Genomic DNA, 19,252 nt, shown 5'->3' with positions numbered 1-19,252 from the left:
CACCATATAGGGGAAATAACTAAGGCCAGCAGCATTATACCCACCCATAGTAGATTTCAAGTTCTGTCATCTTTATAGTAATGTTTCTTCGATTGATGCCGCCAGTACTACACCCCGATTGGGAGACGATTTAGACAAAGCTTGCCCAAACACGAGAGAGAGACTTATATTGTGGGGCGGTGATGTTAACACTTATTATGTAAGGAATCCTCAGGAATCCTCAGAAAAGGTTTGTGGCCTAAATGAAGAATATATTGGGACTTCAACATAATCATCATGATATTGCCATGAACAAATTAATATATAGACTTGATTTGTCTTTCATAAACGAGATATGCACCAACAACTCACAATTTAAACCTACCTTTAATGGCAGAGGTGATGGCACAGTGATAGACTTCGTAATAATGACCAGTAACTTCGCCCATAGTTTGTGCAGTCACCAAACATATGATATAGCAATTAGAGACCATTACCCCCAGAATATACAGCTCTCTTTATTAATAGGCAAACGAACTTGAGGTGGTCAGTGGAAGTGCAAAAAAAACACTGTCCTGAAGAACCAGCTTATCTTGACTGAGGATGGTATGCAGCTGTACCTAACATTTGTAACAAAAACAAGGCATTGTTTCGTTCTTACCCTTTTAAGATTTGATACATTCCATCTCCTGGTTAGCTTTCCCATCATGGACGACTGGAGTGTGACACTAAGGAACTGCCCCTATGACTCTGCCTCATCCCAAACCACAATGCATGTAGTTCTGTTTTGTAAATTCTATGTTAGACAGAGAAGGCAACATATAAGGCCATTACTCAAATATTTTCACATACATCAATGTTGCCCTGCGTATTTTTATCGCCAAATGCTCCCAACCATTGAAATATGTTGTGGTCTTGCAAATTACCTATGTTCCGTAATTAATGCTAGAAAGAGTTTGAATTAACGCAAGATGGCCATGCAAGAGACGGCGGTCAAGTAACAAGTCTGTAACTTGACGAATGATTACTCACTGTAAATGTTTATGTCTACTGCACCATCAGAATTTATCTTACTTATTGCTTTAACTAACTTGTCCCTACACGTTTTTATATGATTGAGCCTTTTATGAATTGTACTTAAATGAACTAAAGACAACCTAGGTGCGGGTTAAAGAAGTCTTTCGTGTGAAGGTATAAGGAAAAGGGCTAAAGTTTATGGACTAAAAGTCTTTATGCCTACCATGTCCTGGATGGATTATTGCGTAAAATAGAGTTGTATTTAAAGCTTGACATTCCTGTTTTTCCTCTCATAGTCGCTCCTACCTTCACTGTAGCCTTTTTTAGTCTATAGTTGGGTGGCACATATTTTCGGAGATGCCTGTTCGCATTCACGAAATGATGGTTGCACTGGTCACTTTATCTGCCGTCTTATTTATCCGTTCTAAGTGTACGAGCTTATATCATAGGTTTACACTTTCCCTGCTTCTGCAGGTTAGTTGAATTTATGTAAGGTTTTTGTTTTATTATAATCTCGGTTTTACCCAGTTATAATGTATTTTAACTTGGTGTTTAGCAGGGAGTTCCTAATTTACCATATGCTACGATATGTATTGTTTTTAGCTGGTTTTATCTAATCATTGGTATTTATGTACTTTTATGATTTACTGTGTTAAATCAAATAAAGTGAAATGATTATGACTATTTTGGGCGCTCTTCTGCTTGCAGTAACATTACATGATATTATCCCATGAAACCCTGCAGTAATGCTATTATACATGACCTCTAAAGTTGGCCTAAATGTTATCATGGAAAAGTAATCATAGACAGTTATTTTGACACAGCCCCCAATCACCCACGAGTGTTTATTCGGGCGACAATTAAAACGTGAAGACTTTAGGAGAACAAGTTTAAGCGTGATGTTATCTAGTAATATTCCATGTCTTTCACTGGAACAATCTTCTCCCAATTAACCTTTATTTGGTGCTAATTGGACTCGGGTTCGTGGTATCCGCTGTGTATAATGCGAAACAAATACGTGTCGTAGCAGTAAACCAGTCTACTATTTACATGTTTTCCTCAGTCTGCAAGAAGCAGTACAAAGAACAAAGTAAATACAATTATTACTTTTCGCTATTCACCGGTGTAATGTTACCTTCTTGCCAACTCACGTTCAACTACATTGGCCGTATGTTTTTTTATTTTTTATTTCCTTCATCACTTGCCTAACATGTGTCAGTAATTACAAGCAGCAAAGAGCCGAGTTTTCATGTGCTATCGATTAATTGATTGAAATGAGAATTTATGTAGCACAAGAAATATTTCATGAAATATTGCTGCTACATTTGCATTTGAATGGTATGCTTCGGGAAATAAAATGAGCCTTGTTAGAGCAAGGGAACCTGACACCTCGGAGAATCGATACAATGCAATTTGTGCCACTATGGGGAAAGAGCACCTTTGTGTCATGCTATACCATTGATTGAGCAGGACGCGTGATATACCATCTTGTATTTTCTTCCCAGCTGTGATTTCCCGTCATTTTCATCACCACAGTAAATATTTTCATCCAGCTCTGTTAGTTCCTTGTAGGTGAAACGTTATACTTCCGCTTGCAACGTTCATGCAAAGTAAATCTATTTAATAGCACAATAACTGACTCTTCCCGTGCTTACCGATACTTTTACAATTGGTGTACAATTATCAGAATCATTCTTGTACAATTATCTCAACACGTCTCATCGTGATGGGTTTGATGGCTTACTGCAGATTATCCCTGTGCCCTTCGACTAACAATCCTTATCATATACGTTCACCCCAGTGTCTCCTTCTTTTTCCAGTTCAATGTTTTCAACCGGACACAGCAGCACAATAGAGCCTGACAGAATAACGTAAATGGATGTTAAATACAGCATACAAGCTCCATATTAATCCTATGGGACTTGAATCACTAAGAGCGCCATGTTTTAATAAGTTGAGGCGCTGAAATATTGGGTACCAACAACTTCTAGGTAATCATTGAACTTGGAAGATCATCTGGTATGAAATTATATTATGCAGTTAGGCCTGTGTTCTTGTCACTCCTACATGTCTGCGGTAGTAAAACAATCAAGGATTTCTTATTAGTTAAACACCATAACACAGCGAGTACACATTCAGCGACAGTTGAAATCGCGATTCCATTTGTATTTCCAAAGAAGTACAAAGGAACTCGATACCCAAAGCCTGTATGGCATCAATCATTTTTATGTTTTATGTGACTGGAAGTATACCTAGGGTACATTCCTTCAGAATCCAACTCCTCACTTTATTGTAATTAATTATTTCGGTACCTTCTTTTTGCATAACTATGTACTGTTGACAAATCTAGGACTGAGCTGGGGAACCAAGGCAGGCCATGACAAAAAAGGTCAACATTGGTTTCTTCATTCTATATTTTTTCTCCTATCCTTTCACTTTCTCACTCTCTCCTGTTTTTCCTACTTGATCACTTCATCTCTACTTTCCCCCTGCCACCCTCTCTTTCACTGTCTCAGGAAGCGTCCCTGTTCCTGCAGCAATTAACCTCGGGGAGCTGGGGAAAGTTAGAGCCACTGGCCTCCAAGGGCTCCAGCCCACTGGGGAAATGCCAGGTGGAATAAAAGGCCTGTCCGGCCCTGCATCAAGCATAATTCTAAATCTTACCAGCTCCGAACATGGCTTCGGTAGCTAGGCAACGGCAGGTTTGCTTAAAGGTTGTCGACATGAGCTTCTACTATGTTCTTGAAATACATTTTTGCATAGCCATTATACTGGCTATGAATAGAAGAAACAGAACCACCTGCAACTCCAATTGGACCACTGTTTTATAAAGGAATGTTTTTTTCGTCGATTGTAGAGTTTATTTGGTTGTGTTTATGAGTGAGTAGGAGAATATGAGAATATGTTAATGGTTCGATTAACGATTACTTGATTGAGTGAATGAATGGATGAGGTACTGAGTACATATATGAATGGAAGGACAAATAGGCACAAGAGTGCTTTCGGTTCGATGATGGCAGCTTGCTTCAGCACGAGGTTTGGGTGAGTCCTGGAGGTCCTTGTCTTTCACATTGATGGTGACAGCAAACCTGAAGTCAGGCCGAGTCGCGGTTTGACCTCGCAAGCTTGACTTTCATCACTGAGGTCAGTGAACCTATGGAGCTTTTTGAGAATAGTTGTCAAACTTCTGGATATTATTCCAGACAGAAGGTCTGCCTTGGGCCTTTGAAGGTCCACAACACCAGCCAAAGGCCAAGAAGCTCTGAGATGCCTGTTTTGGGAGTACAATTTCCACAATGCACCTGGTCAAATCTTTTGAAGCACAGGTGAACTTGTCAGCTGGGCTTGTCATGCTGAAGCTCTTTTAGCTCTTTTCCACCTGATGCATTCAAGGACTCCACTTCTTAGTCTTGGAAGCAAGGCAAAGTCCTCTTTTAGAAGACCAGAGTGTGGAGCAGGTGTGGTCCTTGTGAGTGCAGTCTTCTCTTGGTGCAGACCAGGAGTTCAGTTGCACAGTCCTTCTTACGATTTATTCAAGCAGGGACCTGAGGTGCTACGCAGTTCTCCCATATTTATTCCATATTCTTGGTTGGCAAGGAGAGGGCACCCTCAACCAATAGGGTTCAAGTTGCAACCCTTGGTGATGACCACTTCCTGGGAAGTGTGGCATATTTCTATCTCAGAATGCACATCTCAGCAAAAACAAAAATTTAGAAATTCTCACGTGGGATTTCGGGTCTGGCTAACCCAAACCACAGGAATGGCTAACTTTTCCCTACAGTCCCCTTCCAGCCCCTCTCCTAATTAAATTACAGGGGCTCCCATCTGGCTGGGGGCAGGAAATTGAAGTTGGCCTGATGTCTGTACTATTTTCCCTTCTCAATTTGAAGACTAGAGTGGATACCCAGCCCCCTTCCCGTCCTGGCATCTGCAGCAACCAATCTTCTCCCACCATATGGTCTCTTTGATTCAGCCCAGGCCACTGCACACCTCATCAGAGCAGCTTCGTTTAGCCTGTCCAAGGCCCACCAATCAGAAGAGGCTGATACAGGGCTACTTTAGGTAACATTAGGAAAGCAAGTTCTAAAACCACTTCCCTGCAATATTTATAATAAATTCGACCTTGGCAAATTGTTGGATTTATTGTATCTATTATTTTGAGACTTTGAATGATTTAGCAAGCTCATTCCTGTCAAAGGTTAGACTTCATTAAAATTTAATAAAGCCTTCCAATGTTAACCTATGGAGCTAGCTGCACTAACATGGGGAAAAACTAAATTGGCAGTCTTACCCTCCCCAGACACATACAAAGCATCTTTTGTAATGTCAATGTTTTAAATTAAAAAGCATCCTACACTTGGGGCGCCTAGAGCAGACTTTAGGGGAGACAAATACAAATAAAAGGTCATTTTGGACTTTGGAAGTACTTTAAATTCCAAAGTAAATTGTGGACACAGTTTTATTTTAAAGGCAGCCTCCAAAGCAGGGCTGGATTTAAAATGACTGCAAAAACTAGAGCAGTGCACACTTAAGTACATTAAGTCCACTGGGGTCTTTAAACCTACATGCCCTACCATATCATAAGGTCTTACAGGTAGGTCATCAGAACCAATTGTAATTACACCTAATTATCATATACCTTTCAAGCAGAGCACTGGCCCTGGGCCTGGTTAACAAACACAACACACAGTCAGAGTCAGTAACCAGTAACCAGTATCAGTCATAAAATCGAGGTGATCAGTGCAAGAAAGATGACTTTCTCATCGTAAGTGACTCTCACCGGGTATAGTTAACAAATGGTTTGTGGTGACAACACTGCTTCTTCAGAAGCGTGAGAATAATGGTTAGAAAATTATACCATACACTGCAAAACAGGATTGTGCAGAACCACAATTATTTTTCAGCATAGTTGAGTTTTACTCCAAATTATTTACTCGATACTTGAGATTCAACTGTTTATTGAAAAACATGACTTTATGGGTATATATTAATGTTTTACGAATTTACATGATTCCTTTTATATGAATTATTGGAATAAATTGAAGGCTTATAACATATTTGTGAAAGAAACCATTCCAAGTGCAACAAGGTGCCCGCAACACCAACTTGTTGTAGATAGAGCAAATTGGGAGTTGGAAGGGTTGCTGGCTTAGTGGGTGAGTGGTTAGAGAGTGGTACAGTGTCATTAGTTTCATTTAATCCTAATATTTAAAATAGGAGAATATACAAGGGCCAGCATAAGTCAAACTGGAAACCATTTTGGCATAGATACCCTCACTAAGACAAGAATGATCCCAATTATCCCAGCATCAGTATTACTTATAGAGGGTGTCGTAATTCCATGGATGCTCACTTTATGGCAAGAATTATTATCACCAGCAGGCTGTTTCCACTCTCCCTACTGTCTCAATCCCTCCCAGGAATAGATGAGCAGCATAGAAACACTTATATGTGCCATATATTTCCACAAGCAAACACTGAGGAGCAACCTCGACCTTCATAGACATTCACTCTAATAACATGTTGTTAGGAGATTCTGGGGGTCATTCCGACCCCGGCGGGCAGCGGGCGCCACCCTCTGGGCGGAGACCGCCAAAAGACCGTACCGCGGTCAAATGACCGCGGCGGTCATTTTGACTTTCCCGCTGGGCAGGCGGGCGACCGCCAAAAGGCCGCCCGCCCATCGGGAAAGCCCCAGCAACGATGAAGCCGGCTCCGAATGGAGCCGGCGGAGTTGCTGGTGTGCGACGGGTGCAGTGGCACCCGTCGCGATTTTCAGTGTCTGCTTTGCAGACACTGAAGATCTTAATGGGGCCCTGTTAGGGGGCCCCTGCAGTGCCCATGCCAGTGGCATGGGCACTGCAGGGGCCCCCAGGGGCCCCACGACATCCGTTCCCGCCAGCCTCTTCCTGGCGGTGTAAACTGCCAGGAACAGGCTGGCGGAAAAGGGGGTCGGAATCCCCATGGCGGCGCTGCTTGCAGCGCCGCCGTGGAGGATTCCCTGGGGCAGGGGAAAACCGGCGGGAAACCGCCGGTTTCCCTTTTCTGACTGCGGCTTTACCGCAGCGGTCAAAATTGCCCCTGAAGCACCGCCAGCCTGTTGGCGGTGCTTCCTCCGTCCCCGGCAGGGTCGGAATGACCCCCTCTGTCTTTGGTGTGTGTTATGCATTCTACCTGAAAGAGACTTTTAGGAGATAGGCCATGGGCTGCAGTGCATGGAAGTATCTCTTCACACATTTAAGTCATTATTTACAGTGCTAAGGACTGAGGTCACCTTTCTCTACACTGACTCAAATCATGTACATGTCCCTTCCTTGCACAACCCTCTCTCTCTGCATTTACTCTCTCATAGTGCTGAAATCTCCCACCATCTTCCAGATGGTGTGACAAGGGCTCTCTCATAGCACCAAGACTGCTGGGTTTGGGATGGCAGCACCTCTGCTTGCAGGTGTCTGAGTTACTCCCACACCAGTTGCCAGCAGTCATCCAAACCCTCCTGGCTCTCTAGCACCACCTCACCAAAACCCAGCCAGTAAAGGTGATTTGTGGCAGCCTTGCATATGGAACTCGAAGACCACTCAGGGAAATCGTGGTAAACAAGACTTACCCTTTTCTCTCCATATACAGGTCTTTCACACATACATAGACTAGAAAAGAGACGCAGGACAGTTTTCAATACATTTATTTAAAAGACTGCAATCTACAATAAAAATCATGATCTGCAATGATTAGCATAATGAGGAATAAGATCAGGATTGCGAAAATCGCCAATGTAAATATGAACAACCTCAACATATTGCAATGATATGAATATACAATTCCTACCTAAAAGCTAATCTCTGACAGCTGAGAGAGAACATAGCAATGTAAGCAAAATCTGTGGTGCAGTATGTATGAGAAGCACACCCCATCCCCGTTACCTTGGTACAAGGTGAGGCCTTCATTCTCCACATCAGGCTATGCGTAGACACAAAGGCTGAGGTTGGCCAAAAACCGGCATGCAGCATGGATGGAAATTCTGGCTGGAACCCCTTCTAAGGCCCTTTGTCCTACAAGATGTTTTGATAGGGGACATGTTTATGTTCTTGCACAGAAGCCTGACTTGGATTTGTGCATAAACAGTGGACTGTTTGCACAGTCTTGGGGCTGGCAATACAAAATATTATTCTGTGTGCCTTACATTCCGTTCTTGTGAATCCAAGAAAAAGAACATGATGCAAACAATGTCATTAATGGCACTGATAGCGAGGCTCTCGCAGAATAGCAACTGGTTATGAAAATGAAACATTGCCACTAAAAGAAGCTAAACTAAAATGAATAAAAATTGATAAATGTATAAAGAGCATGTTATCTGGGTAAAAGGGCATAGGCCACAAGCTTAAGCTAAGCCATCACTGTGTCCAGGAATGGAACTAAAGAGGGACCCACAACAAAGGTACTAAGTTCCTTCAGAGCTGCATTACAAGAGAACATCTGCAGACTGCAGCTTGGAATGTTGCTGCTGGGATCTGAGTATTTTTGTTGACATTTGTGTTACTCCAGCAAAATTTAGTTTTGTGCTACTTCTATTCTGCAATCTTCCTGAAACTATGCTGTTATACCATGGTGTGCAATTACACACCATTCCCAATAAATATTTACAGCCGGAACAATGTGATCAACTAAATCCAAGTGGCAATTGTTCATGTTACTTTATTTTGCATTGTCTTGCACATTGTCGGACAATGGTAGTCCAACTGAACTGGATTTCCTGCTGTGGATAAGAACATAGCATGAGTCTCACTAAATTCAATTTCAGTGGCAATGGACCCTCAGTGGATTGGGTTGGAGGTTGGTCTTAGTCTCGGTTGTGAGGGCAAAATGTTGGCAAAAATGTTCTGCGTTCCAGGTTTCAGGAAATTTCAGGAGGAATACACTTTGACACCAGACAAGTGCCCAGGACCTTGGAAACATCACTTGGAGGTCAAGATTCACTCCAGCAAAGGCCTTCAGCAGAGTCCACGGCAGGTCAGTTGGAACTGGTCAGCTGTAAATGCAGAATAAGGGTGCCTTGGAGCTTATTATGCCCCTGTAGCCCTACCAAGAGGTCAGCCTTATGAACCTTGGATTCCACTTCTTTGTCTTGAGTCAGTCCAGTTGTCAGGGATCTTTTCAGGTCAGAAATGCCAGATCCAGTCTCCTTCTGTACTTTCACAGGTCCAGAAGTGATCTAAAAAGGGAATTCTTATGCCTGCCACCAGCCTATGGGTGGGGGCAACTCCTGGTCCCTTCTTAACACATGGGGTAAAAGTTCCCAGAGATAAACCTAGAGACTTTGCAGAACTTCTTGTGTGTTCTACTATAAACAATATCACAGTTTCCCTCCTCTCCCAAAAGCAACATGGCAGAACATTTCTTCCACTGTACAGAGCTTCCCTGACCACCCTAGAGATGTGGACAGGGAAATGACCAACCTTCTCAGTTGTCATCAAACAAAAGCAGTTCTGGGGCAGTTTCTCTCCCATGGGCAAAGTGCCTGCTTGGCTAGTGAACAAAGGAAGAGGAAAGGCTCATGTTTTAGCTACACCTGCCTGTGACAGGCCTCTTGAGAGTTGATTTATTTCTTGGGCAGAACAACCCAGATGTCTGGCCTACCAGAGAAACAAAATACCTCCCTACACCCAAGGCCTTTGTCTCAGCTCTGGGAGCAAGTTCACATCCCATCAAAGGGGCTATTCAGCCTTGGCTGACAGTTGAAAACTCATAGCTCATGCAAATAGGCTGTTAGGTTCTTTAGGCCGGTATCAGCAAATATTTTAAAAGTATCTGTTCTAAAATATTTATTGCAAATCTGGCTTGTAATAGATATTTTAAAAAGTCCAAGAATAAATTCTATGGAGGTTTCCTATGCAGAGATAGTAATATTAAATTTAGTACTGTATCCTGGTAGAACAACCAACTATGCTACAGTGAAAATTGTCATTTTGACATGTTTAACATTAATTCTTTACATACCCTACTTTCAAGTACCCTGTACCTTGCCTTATGGGCAAAAAGGCCTATTTAGGGTTGACGTAATATTATTTAACAAGACAGTTTAGGCCTGTCAATAGAGTTTTCTTGACATGACAAATTTGAAGTTAGGACATGCACAGCTATGCTACACATGCCAGGCCTGCAGTCATGTTTGTCCTTCCACTGCAGTGGGTGACACAATGAGTCCTGCAGCTCTCTGATGACATTAAACTTACAGGCCCTAGGTAAACTTTGGGTACCATGTACTAGACTCATATAGGTAATTTAAATATGCCAGTTAGGATCACGTAAATTGTATCATGTTTAAAAGTTGACACTTTACCACTGGTTAGCAGGGGTAAAATGTGCAGTGTTCTACAGCCAGCAGAAATAGTCAATGCAAAAATCTGAGGGTAAGCCATATAAAAGATGTTAATTTCCAACAGGCCTTCTCTGCCCCACATTCTCCCTGAAAATGTGATGGTGATCACACTATCTAGCCTGACATTACTGACTTCTTAATATGGCTGTTGCCTTGGAGATGGCCACCTGGCTGAGGGTGTTCTGTGTTAGGATGTTCTGCTTGTTGAGAGAGCTTTTTCAATTTTATTTTATATTCCTTGATTTTATAAATATTTGCAGGATAATACATACATATTTTCAAAATATTACTTTTAATGTGGCTGCAGCATGATATATTGGAATTTTTTAACCCCTTCGCTGCCAGGCCTTTTCCCCCTCCTGTGCCGAGCTTTTTTTTGGCTATTTGGGGCAGTTTGCGCTTAGGCGCTCATAACTTTTTGTTCACATAAGCTACCCACGCCACATTTGCGTCCTTTTTTCCAACATCCTAGGGATTCTAGAGGTACCCAGACTTTGTGGGTTCTCCAGAAGGAGGCCAAGAAATTAGCCAAAATACAGTGAAAATGTAGTTTAAAAAAAAAAAATGGGAAAAAGGGGCTGCAGAAGAAGGCTTGTGTTTTTTTCCCTGAAAATGGCATCAACAAAGGGTTTGCGGTGCTAAAATCACCAGCTTCCCAGCTTTCAGGAACAGGCAGACTTGAATTAGAAAACCCAATTTTTCAACACAAATCTGGCCTTTTACTGGGACATATCCCATTTTTACAATTTTTTTGTGCTTTCAGCCTCCTTCTAGTCAGTGACAGAAATGGGCATGAAACCAATGCTGGATCCCAGAAACCGAAACATTTCTGAAAAGTAGACAAAATTCTGAATTCAGCAAGGGGTAATTTGTGTAGATCCTACAAGGGTTTCCTACAGAAAATAACAACTGAAACAAAAAATATTGAAATTGAGGTGAAAAGAACTGCAATTTTTCTCCACGTTTTACTCTGTAACTTTTTCCTGCAATGTCAGATGTTTGAAAGCAATATACCTCTACGTCTGCTGGACTCTTCTGGTTGCTGGGATATATAGGACTTGTAGGTTCATCAAGAACTCTAGGTACCCAGAGCCAATAAATGAGCTGCACCCTGCAGTGGGTTTTCATTCCAAACCGTGTATACAGCAATTCATTTGCTGAAATATAAAGAGTAAAAAATAGCTATCAAGAAAACCTTTGTATTTCCAAAATGGGCACAAGATAAGGTGTTGAGGAGCAGTGGTTATTTGCACATCTCTGAATTCCGGGGTGCCCATACTAGCATGTGAATTACAGGGCATTTCTCAAATAGACGTCTTTTTTACACACTCTCATATTTGGAAGGAAAAAATGTAGAGAAAGACAAGGGGCAATAATACTTGTTTTGCTATTCTATGTTCTCCCAAGTCTCCCGATAAAAATGGTACCTCACTTCTGTGGGTAGGCCTAGCGCCCGCGACAGGAAATGCCCCAAAACGCAGCGTGATCACATCCCATTTTTTCACAGAAAACAGAGGTGTTTTTTGCAAAGTGCCTACCTGTAGATTTTGGCCTCTAGCTCAGCCGGCACCTATGGAAACCTACCAAACCTGTGCATTTTTGAAAAATAGAGACCTAGGGGAATCTAAGATGGGGTGACTTGTGGGGCTCTAGCCAGGTTCTGTTACTCAGAATCCTTTGCAAACCTCAAAATTTGGCAAAAAAACACATTTTCCTCACATTTTGGTGACAGAAAGTTCTGGAATCTGAGAGGAGCCAGAAATTTCCTTCAGCCAACGTTCCCCCAAGTCTCCCGTTGTGTGGCTAGGCCTACCGCCCGCGACAGGAAATGCCCCAAAACACAACGTCGACACCTCCATTTTTTTACAGGAAACAGAGGTGTTTTTTACAAAGTGCCTACCTGTACCTCTAGCTCAGCCGGCACCTAGTAAAACCTACCATACCTGTGCATTTTTCACTTGTGTGGGTAGGCCTAGCGCCCGCGACAGGAACGGACCCAAAACACAACGTGGACACATCCCATTTTTCTACAGAAAACAGAGGTGTTTTTTGCAAAGTGCCTACCTGTAGATTTTGGCCTCTAGCTCAGCCGGTACCTGTGGAAACCTAGCAAACCAGCACATTTTTGAGAACTAGACACCTAGGGGAATCCAAGATGGGGTGACTTGTGGGGCTCTGACCTGGTTCTGTTACCCAGAATCCATTGCAAACCTCAAAATTTGGCCAAAAACACTTTTTCCTCTTATTTCAGTGACAGAAAGTTCTGGAATCTGAGAGGAGCCACAAATGTCCTTCCACCCAGCATTTCCCCAAGTCTCCCGATAAAAATGGTACCTCACTTGTGTGGGTGGGCCTAGCACCCACGAAAGGAAATGGCCCAATACACAACGTGGACACATCAAATTTTTTCACAGAAAACAGAGGTGTTTTTTGCAAAGTGCCTACCTGTGGATTTTAGCCTCTAGCTCAGCCGGCACCGGGGGGGCAGAAATGGACTAAAATAAATGTGCCCCCCCAATCCCCCCCAGGGAGCAACCCTTGCCTACGGGGTCGCTCCCCTTGCGTGACGGCGCAAAAAAAAAGATCCCCGGTGCCTAGTGGTTTCTGCCCCACTTGGGGGCAGATTGACCTAAAATCATCCGATTTGCTCCCAAGGGGGGCAGAAATGGTCTAAATACAATTTGCCCCTCCAGGTGAGCGACCCTTGCCTAAGGGGTCGCTCCCCATCTCTAAAAAAACAAACAAACAAAAACAATTTTTTTTTTAGCCCTGGCGACTAGAGGTTTCTGCCCCCCCCGGGGGCAGATCGCCTATTAACAATAGGCCGATCTGCCCCCAGGGGGCAGAAATGGCCTATAATAAATTTGCCCCCCCACCTCCCCAGGGGAGCGACCCTTGCCTACGGGGTCGCATCCCTTGTGTGACGGCGCAAAAAACAGATCCCTGGTGTCTATTGGTTTCTGCCCCCCTTGGGGGCAGATTGACCTAAAATCGGCCAATCTGCCCCCAGAGCGGGCAGAAATGGCCTAAATACAATTTGCCCCTCCAGGGGAGCGACCCTTGCCTAAGGGGTCGCTCCCCATATCTAAAAAAACTAAAAAGAAATATTTGCCCTGGCGCCCAGAGGTTTCTGCCCCCCCAGGGGCAGATCGCCTAATAACAATAGGCCGATCTCACCCCAGGGGGGGCAGAAATGGCCTATAATAAATTTGTCCCCCCACCCCCCCCCCAGGGAGCGACCCTTGCCTACGGGGTCGCTCCCCTTGCGGGACGGCGCAAAAAATAGATCCCTGGTGCCTAGTGGTTTCTGCCCCCCTTGGGGGCAGATTGATCTAAAATCGGCCGATCTGCCCCCAAAGCGGGCAGAAAGGGCCTAAATACAATTTGCCCCTCCAGGGGAGCGACCCTTGCCTAAGGGGTCGCTCCCCATCTCTAAAAAAAACAAACAAACAAAAAAAAAACACACACAAAAAATTTGCCCTGGCGCCTAGAGGTTTCTGCCTCCCCTGGGGGCAGATCGGCCTAATAACAATAGGCCAATCTGCCCCCAGTGGGGGGAAGAAATGGCCTAAAATAAATTTGCCCCCCCAACCCCCCAGGGAGCGACCCTTGCCTATGGGGTCGCTCCCCTTGCGAGACGGCGCAAAAAAAAAAGATCCCTGGTGCCTAGTGGTTTTTGCCCCCCTTGGGGGCAGATTGACCTAAAATCGGACGATCTGCCCCCAAAGCGGGCAGAAATAGCCTAAATACAATTTGCCCCTCCAGGGGAGCGACCCTTGCCTAAGGGGTTGCTCCCCATCTCTAAAAAAAAAAAAAGGCCCTGGTGCCTAGAGGTTTCTGCCTCCCCGGGGGCAGAAAAGGCCTTGCCCAAGGGGTCGCTCCCTCATGCCAGTTTCATTTTTGATAAAACATCCCTGGTGTCTAGTGGGCGTTTTGACAGCCGGATTGCTTTCAATCCGGCTGCCAAAATGCAGAGAGAAACTTCAAAGGGAAGGAAATAACTTTCCTTCCCTTTGAAGCCTCTCTCGGCCTCCCCCACGTGATCGGAAGAGAAATGCAAAGCATTTCTCTTCCGATCTCCAGCGCGATGAGAGGAGGCTCTGTGACAATCAGCGCGTGCTAGCACGCTGACGTCACAGTGGGTTGGGGGTTGTCGGGGGTGGAAGGGGAAGGGCTTCCCCTTCCATCCCTGACTTGGGGGGGTGGAGGAAAACCCCACAGAGGGAGCGTTAGCTCTCCATCTGGGCTGTGTGCTCAGGACATAATGGTTACGTCCTGGGCACAGCAGCACTGTGCCTCAGGACGAATCCATTACGTCCTGGGCACAGAAGGGGTTAAAAGTTCCATAAATTATGTTGCTTCTTATGAAAAGAATGCATTGTGCAATATTGGACTAGCTTGGAATTTCACATTGTTTGTGGCAAGAATCAGTGATTCAGGAATTGTTTTCCTATCCTCATATCTATATGATAATCTTCAAGCACATTTTATGAAATGTATGAGTTACTGAAAAGAGACAAAATTATTCCTTAAATCAGGAAATGACAATCTGCCTTTTTTCTATTGAAAGATATAATTTTTGAAGCTTCAAGCACAATTAATGTTCACGCCACAACAAACTGCGAATCATAGCCTGTTTTAAATACAAGGAAAAGTTAAAAAAAAGAAAATTGAACTGAGTTAGTATAACAAGTGAGGGGCATATTTATGACAGGCTTGTGCCATCGATGAATCCCATTTAGTGATGCAACATCGGTACAAACCTTTCAACCATATCTATGAGGCAATGCAAAGACATTTTGCGTGGCTTTGAATGGCCTCATAGATATGGTATGAGTTAAGGCAGCACAGATCACTGTGTTACCTTTCTCTGCATTAGGGAAGTGTCCCATGGGCGTTGCAGCAGGAGTTCTCATACAGCACCCATGGATTATGACACGACCCCAGATTTACAAGCCATGTAAACCTGGGGATGCACCAAAATCTTACTGCTCCCCAGGGGAGGCACAACACAGAGAAATACTTTTATTTCTCCTTGATCTCGTTCAACTGCAGCACACATAGAAAGAGGAAAGAGCCTCCCAGGATTGTGTTCCTTCCTGCACAAAAACAATCCTGGCCGGAACACAGAAACCCTTGCACCATGGTGCAAGGTTGCCTGCATTGGCACAAGGCAGCCAAAATAGCAGTAGTGCAGTGGGAAGGGACAGCAATGCACTGCATTGTATAGATACTGCACATTCCTGGCCTTTCCCTTTGATGCATGGTAGCGGATTAAGTTTACGTGCTGCATTGCCCTGTGCCAAAAAGTCATAAATCTGTTCCTAAGAGTTTACCATTTACTGACATTGGGAGATGTATTCATCTATCTAACATTAAAATGTTTTCTGTATCAAGTAGTGTACTTTAAATGTTAGAGTTCTTCATCATTCTTTGAAACATTTATTAACAAATGTCTCATATATTTCTTATTTTACTTTGAGCATTGAAAAAAAGAGAATGGGATTCCAAATTAGTATTAAACAGCAAAACCTCAGTTTTGCTAGTGTTATTCCTATGTCTCAAGTAGAGTGAAGGAGGCAATAATATTGAACACCTTTTCAATAACGTTGATGCCAGAATGCAAAACAGTGTCCTGTTGTCTAGCTATAGTTTGATCTTAGGTGTGCCAGGTAAGGCTCTCCTTATTTGTTCATTGTCTCTGAGTGCACTGGTTAAGGGCTCAAAATAAATTGTGAATAAACACCTCTGTCTCATGTCTCTTGTAGAAATGGTTTCAGTGACCTTATGATTCATTACCAGTGACTCATTCTTCTCTTTATAAATATTAGCCTTTTACCTAGCAAGCTGTGGAGAGAACCCCATCACTTGAAGAGAGTTAAATGAAAACTCCAAGCTTAGCAGGTCAAACGCCTTTTCAGCATTTAAAAATGAAATAATTGCACAAGTAATGGAAACTAATCAACTCCTTCCACTACATAGTGAGTAATAACATGTAGGTAAAAGGCGAGGATGTAGCTGTTCTGGTCTTTATGATTGAATTTAGGGATTCATGCTACCACTTGTAATGCTAGAATTTTCATAAAATGTTACAGTCGACACTTAACAAAGTTACTGGGTGGTATGAGTTGACTTCTTTCAGACTTTTTATCTCTCTTAAGTTAAAAAATAGGGTTTCTTTTTTAAGGAGGCCAGGGAATGACCACCGAGTTAATATTTCATTACATAATTGAGCTAATGGGTTTTTCAAACTGTTCCATGAAATACTGATACTATTTGGTAAAATCACCGTCTCCTCCTGCAGCTTGGCACTTTGCTACATTTCTTTCTACATACACTACCGCTGCTTGTTCATTCTGGAGACATAAATCTAGACCTTCAGTTGAAGCCAGTAAAGGGATTTGTATTTGGGCTAGAAACTCTGGAATATCTTTCTGTGGGTCTTGTTGCTTCTTCATACATTTAAAAAAATGTTGTTAACATCAGTGGTGTGGTGTCAGGAGCTCATATCTATGTTATTGTATTCTGTGTTTTTCGGGCTCTAGTTTTGATATGCCAATAATTTCTCAATATATTCACTCTCCTTGTACACAATATGTGAATGTGTATAAATTGACTAATTCTTTTTCTGGCAAAAAGCTCTGCATTTTTTCTTTGGCATTCTCTCTTTTTTTAACGTTCCGATTATTGTTACACTGATTCGGTTTTAATCCTGCCTGCTGTGTTTTTTCTACCTTTTTTAAGTTTGCTTGGAAAGTACTTTTTTCTCCGTGCATGGTAACTTCATAGGCTTCATACACTGTAAATAAACAAAGGCAGAGTCCAAGTTTAATTAAAAAAAAGAGACAAATTCTACTTCTCATATTTTCCAAAAAGCTTTCTCGTGCAAGCAAAGACATACCTAATTTCTATTTATTAAGGTTTTTCTCTGCATTGCAGTATAGTCTTGTTAGACTTAGGGTAGTCACCCCTAACTTTTTGCCTGCCTCCCTCCACTTTTAGGACACTGTTTTTGCTGGCTTTTAGACTCTGCGCACCTTACCACTGCTAACCAGTGCTAAAGTGCATATGCTCTCTCTCTTAAAACATGGTAACCTTGAATCATACCTGATTGGACTATTAATTTACTTATAAGTCCCTAGTAATGTGCACTCTATGTGCATAGGGCCAGTAGATTAAATGCTACTAGTGGGCCTGCAGCACTAGTTGTGCCACCCACTTAAGTAGCTCCTTTTTCCTTGTCTCAGGCCTGCCATTGCAAGGCCTGTGTGTGTGCAGTTTCACTGTCACCTCGACTTGGCATTTAAAAGTACTTGCCAAGCCTAAAACTCCCCTTTCTCCACATATAAGTCACCTCTAATATGTGCCCTAGGTAACCCCTAGAGCAGGGTGCTGTGTGGGTGAAAGGCAGAACATGTACCTGTGTAGTTTACATGTCCTGATAGTGTAAAACTCCTAAATTCGTTTTTGCACTACTGTGAGGCCTGCTCCCTTCATAGGTTAACATTGGGGCTGCCCTCATACAGTATTGAAGTGGTAGCTGCTGATCTGAAAGGAGTAGGAAGGTCATATTTAGTATGGCCAGAATGGTAATGTAAAATCCTGCTGACTGGTGAAGTTGGATTTAATATTGCTATTCTAGAAATGCCACTTTTAGAAAGTGAGCATTTCTTTGCACTTAAATCTTTCTGTGCCTTACAATCCACGTCTGGCTGGGCTTGGTTGACAGCTCCTGGTGCATTCACTCAGACACACCTCAAACACAGGGTACTCAGCCTCACTTGCATACATCTGCATTTTGAATGGGTCTTCCTGGGCTGGGAAGGTGGAGGGCCTGCTCTCACACAAAGGACTGCCACACCCCCTACTGGGACCCTGGCAGACAGGATTGAACTGAAAGGGGACCTGGTGCACTTCTTAGCCACTCTTTGAAGTCTCCCCAACTTCAAAGGCACAGTTGGGTATAAAACAGGGCCTCTGCCCTACCTCATCAGACACTTGCTGGAGAAGAAACCTGAACCAGAAACTACATCCTGCCAGAAGAACTGCCTGGCTGCTCAAAGGACTCACCTGTCTGCTTTCTACAAAGGACTGCTGCCTTGCTGTTGGCCTGCTGCCTTGCTGAACTCTTGTCTGGCTGTGAAAGTGCTCTCCAAGGGCTTGGATAGAGCTTGCCTCTATCCAAAAAGACTTCTCTTTTTCACTTGGACGCTCCGTGCTCCGAAAATTTCGACGCACAGCTTGTTCCGCAGCGAGAAAAACGCCGCACACCGACGCTGATCGACGCTACACCTTCGGACGACCGGAAATCCGACGCACGGCTTCGCAAGTACAACGCCGCCCGATCTCTAGAGGAGAAATCGACGCGACGCCTGCCGTGAGATCGTAATTTCAACGCGCAGCCCCGCAGAACGACGCGCAGCCGGAAAACAAGCAGGAAAATCCACGCACAGACCCTGGACATCTGGTAATCCCCGCGATCCACAGAAAGAGACTGTCCGTGCGCCGGAAAACGACACACGACTCCCCCGCGTGGAAAATAATGACGCAAGTCCGTGTGTGCTAGGGAGAAATCGACGCACACACCCTTTTTCCACGCACCTCTTCTTTTGTGGCTCTCTGAGGAGATTTTTCCACTCCAAACCAGGTACTTGTGCTTGAAAGAGACTTTGTTTATATTCTAAAGACTTAAGACACTTTATATCCCTTTTCAGTGATATCTCTACAATTTCACATTGCGACTGTATTCTTTTTGACCTACAATTATCCTGATAAATATTATATATTTTTCTAAACACTGTGTGGTGTATTTTTGTGGTGTTATATGGTGGTATTGTATGATTTATTGCACAAATACTTTACACATTGCCTTCTAAGTTA

This window comes from Pleurodeles waltl, chromosome 7 (genome assembly GCF_031143425.1).
Source record: "Pleurodeles waltl isolate 20211129_DDA chromosome 7, aPleWal1.hap1.20221129, whole genome shotgun sequence".
In the NCBI taxonomy this organism is placed as follows: Eukaryota; Metazoa; Chordata; class Amphibia; order Caudata; family Salamandridae; genus Pleurodeles; species Pleurodeles waltl.
Note: the sequence above shows the minus strand (reverse complement) of the source record.